Source organism: Macaca nemestrina, chromosome 3 (assembly GCF_043159975.1).
Source record: "Macaca nemestrina isolate mMacNem1 chromosome 3, mMacNem.hap1, whole genome shotgun sequence".
Lineage (NCBI taxonomy): Eukaryota > Metazoa > Chordata > Mammalia > Primates > Cercopithecidae > Macaca > Macaca nemestrina.
The window spans coordinates 6,318,511-6,322,898 of record NC_092127.1 but is presented as its reverse complement, the minus strand read 5'-3'; the positions used below and the strand labels follow the sequence as shown (position 1 = coordinate 6,322,898).

Genomic DNA, 4,388 nt, shown 5'->3' with positions numbered 1-4,388 from the left:
AGCCTGGATAACATGGCAAAACCCTGTCTCTACCAAAAATACCAAAAAATTAGCCGGGCATGGTGGTGTATTCCCATAATCCCAGTTACTTGGGAGACTGAGGCAGGAGAATCAATTGAACTCGGGAGGTGGAGGTTGCAGTGAGCTGAAGTCGCACCACTGCACTCCAGCCTGGGCAACACAGCCAGACTCCATCTGAATAAATATATAAATAAATAAATACTAGCAAACATACCTTGGACAAGAGTGAAAAATAGTGCAAATGGGTCCTGTCTTGGTCTGTTCCTGCTGCTGTAACAAAATAGCTTGTATTGGGTAATTTATAAACAATTGAGGCCCTGAACTCCTGGCCTCAAGTGATCCTCCTTCCTCAGCCTCCCAAAGTGCTGGCGTTCCAGGCATGAGCCACCATGCCTGGCCTGGAAGATGTGACAGATGAGTCTTTTAGTAGAAAAACTCCCCTTGTGAATTCCTCAATCCAGCCCCTCCCACCCTCACCCCTAAAAATAAATAAGAAGAGAAAAAGAAACTCCCGTGGCCACACCATCGACACACTTCATGGCAATCCGGAATGTGCCGAACTTCAGGTCTTTGCCTTGGCGGGTGGCCTGTCCACTCCCAGGACCACAAGCTGGTCTCTCTGGTGAGGCTCTAGGGCAGCTGCTTCGGGGCTTCGCGTTCTCTTGTTCCACCCTTTTCATGTCGCAGGCAAACACGGCCTCTGCTGGGCTTGGACTCCATGCAGTTGGCCTCAGTGGAAATCGCAGTGTCCTCCAATCGGCAGGAAGGGGTGGGCATTCAGGGCCACAATCCGGGTTTGCCCTGGCAGGGCCACGCCAGCCAAAGTCACATCCACCACGGCCATGAGCACGTGGTACTTGTGCTGCCGCCGAGCACCCTCCAGCACAGGAAGGATGTTGGTCCTCTTCTTGGTCAAGTTAATAAGGCAAGGCCAGAGCGGTGGGAGGACTCCACGGCCTAGACTAGACCACCTGGGCCTACAATGCCTAGACTAGACCACCTGGGCCTACAATGTCAGAGACATGGGAGACGGTGGTGTCCGAGGCAGCCCCGAGGGAGAGCACCTGGGCCCTGGCTTGATGTGGAAGGGGTTCCATGCTTGGGACTCCATGCTGTCATCTCCTGGTGAAATGGGGACTCTCTCCTCTCCATAAACTGATTCTCCAGGGACCAGATTCTCAGTGACTACTGCATGATCTGATCCTTTCCTCCACAGTGAGACACCTCAGCCCATACAGATCCACTGTCACATTCTTCCCAGACTGCTTTCCTCCTTCTCTACCCCACCACCACCCCGGTGGCCACCAGAAGGGAATCCTCCACCACCTCTTCCTCCTCCTCCCCCATCTCCTCCTCCACCCCACCACCTCTTCCTCCTCCCCCATCTCCTCCACCCCCCTAGCTCTTCCTCCTCCCCCCGCCATCTCTTCCTCCTCCCCCATCTCCTCCACCCCACCAGCTCTTCCTCCTCCCCCCACCACCTCTTCCTCCTCCCCCACCATCTCTTCCTCTTCCCCCACCACCTCTTCCTCCTCCCCCACCACCTCCTACCCCACCATCTTTTCCTCCTCCCCCACCACCTCTTCCCCCTCCTCCCCATCTCCTCCTCCTCCCCCACCACCTCTTTCCCCCTCCTCCCCATCTCCTCCTCCCCCACCACCTCTTCCTCCTCCTCCACCTCTTCCTCTTCCCCCCACCACCACTTCCTCCTCCCCCCAACACCTCTTCCTCCTTCTCCCCCATCTCCTCCTCTACCCCACCAGCTCTTCCTCCTCCCCCATCACCTCATCCTCCTCCCCCACCAGCTCTTCCTCCTCCCCCACCACCTCTTCCTCCTCCCCCACCACCTCATCCTCCTCTTCCACCACCTCTTCCTCTTCCCCCACCTCTTCTTCCTCTTCCTTTACCTCCTCCTCCCCCACCACCTCTTCCTCCTCCCCACCACCTCTTCCTCCTCCCCCTACCTCCTCTTCCTCTTCCCTTACTGCCTCCTCCTCTCCCCCATCACCTCTTCCTCCTCCCCACCACCTCTTCGTCCTCCTTCACTTCCTCCCTCTGTTCCTTCACCTCCACCCGGACCTCAGTCCTCACCAAAGCCTCCTTGACCCCACCACAACTGCCACGGACACCAATGCCCCCTCAGCTGCCGAAGCTACCCCACAGGGACTAAAACCTGGCTTCATGGTGACCCCTGACTTGTGCAGTTCCAGAATCCACAACTCCACAAGTCTGGGACTTTCGCACATGGGAAAGAGTGGAAGACATTTTTAAAAACAGGAGTGCTGAGGAGTGATTTATGCCACCATGCAGTGCAGTGTGTCTTTTAAAGAATGCTGCAGTAGCTATGCAATTTTAGGAGTAACTACATCCAATAACTGTTAATGCAAGTAATGCATTTTATTAAACTACACAAATACTTAATAAAACAGTAGTACTATTGGATTATCCAACAAGCAGATCAATGAAACAAAATGTATTGAATGAAAATTGAGTACGTGGCTCACGCCTGTAATCCCAGCACTTTGGGAGGCCGAGGCGGGCGGATCACAAGGTCAGGAGATCGAGACCACAGTGAAACCCCGTCTCTACTAAAAATACAAAAAATTAGCCGGGCGAGGTGGCGGGTGCCTGTAGTCCCAGCTACTCGGGAGGCTGAGGCAGGAGAATGGCGTGGACCCAGGAGGCGGAGCTTGCAGTGAGCCGAGATCGCGCCACTGCACTCCAGCCTGGGCAACAGAGCGAGACTCCGTCTCAAAAAAAAAAAAAAAAAGAAAAAAAAAGAAAATTGAGTACGTCGGCCAGGCACGGTGACTCACATCTGTAATCCCAACACTTTGGGAGGCAGAGGTGGGCGGATCACCTGAGGTCGGAAGTTTGAGACCAGCCTGACCAACATGGAGAATGGAGAAACCCTGTCTCTACTAATAATAGAAAAATTAGCCTGGCATGGTGGCACATGCCTGTAATCCCAGCTACTTGGGAGGCTGAGGCATGAGAATTGCTTGAACCTGGGAGGCAGAGGTTGCAGTGAGCGGAGATCACGCCACTGCACTCTAGCCTGGGCAACAAGACTGAAACTCTGTGTCAAAAAAATAAAAAGAAAAAAAGAAAAAAGAAAAAAAAAGAAAATTGAGTACCTAATATGTTCCAGGCACTGGGTGTTACAGAACCTATGTTTACATGTGGTTCCTGCCTGTGAGGTTAGCTATAGTGGAGACTGACTCTCAGTGATGCTGTAGTAACTAATGACCATAGTGGTGGGGAGTTGGGGGAGGTGTGATGGGTAGAATGATGTCCCCCAAAAAGATCTGTGCACCTGAGACCTGTGAATGTGGCCTTATAGAAAGAGTCTTGGCTGAGTGCAGTGGCTCACACCTGTAATCCCAATACGTGGGAAGGCCAAGGATCGCTTGAGCCCAGGAGTTTGAGACCAGCCTGGGCAACATAGCAAGATTCTATATCTAATAAAAAATAAGAAAAAAATTAGCTGGGCGTGGTGGTGCACATCCATAGACCCAGTCACTTGGGAGGCTGAGGTGGGAGGATCACTTGAGCCCAGGAGTTCCAGGCTGCAGTGAGCCATGATTATGCCACTGCATTCCAGCCTGAGCAACAGAGTGAGACCCTTTCTCAAATAAAAGAAAAAAGAAAAAGAAACACTGAGTGTGCCTAAGCCCCTTGAGTGTGTATTCTGTCATGCCTTTCCCTCTAGGATAAAGTTGGATAGTAGAATTGTTATAGATTTCTATCCTTGGATAAAATACCCAGAGATGTGCCTCATCACTCCGGGCCCAATCCCCGAACAGAAGGCACAGCCTCCCGACTCTCCCTAGACCAGAGTTTCTCAGAGTATGATAAACACAGCACCTGAAAGCCTATGTTAAGGTTTAAAATCCAAGACCCACGCCCAGATTTCCTGAATCAGAGTCTCCTGGGGTGAGGCCCATGAGTGTGCATTTTGAAAGATCATCTCACATATTTGGATGCACACTTAAATTTGAAAACCCCTGCATTCACGCATCTATGACACCCCTTCTCAGCTCTAAAGCGTCTGACCTACACTGCATTCTTGATTCTGTTCCCATCTATCAACTGAGCCTCCAACTACCCATCTAGAAAATAGAGAAAAATCTTACCTGCCACTAGGTCCTTGTCTAGCATTCTTTGAAATCCTGAGATCGGAGGGTCCAGATAAAGGAGCACTATTATTTATCCACCTTCACTTACCAGAGACAGCCCTCAGTGTTTTCCTTCCCTATTTGTGCTGGAATTTGCCAAAGTCGGAAAGGCCTGGGAGCCTGGAAGATCCTTGTTTCTCTCTCACTCCACGTATGTGGCAGGTTAACAGAGTCTTCCTCTGTCACCCA

General features: G+C 51.7%; 1 pseudogene; it reads right to left on the bottom strand.

Moving 5' to 3' along the window:
* Positions 1 to 583: 583 nt before the first annotated feature.
* Positions 584 to 4,182, bottom strand: LOC105466749 (rRNA 2'-O-methyltransferase fibrillarin-like; annotated as a pseudogene).
* Between the last annotated feature and the right edge of the window lie 206 nt (positions 4,183 to 4,388).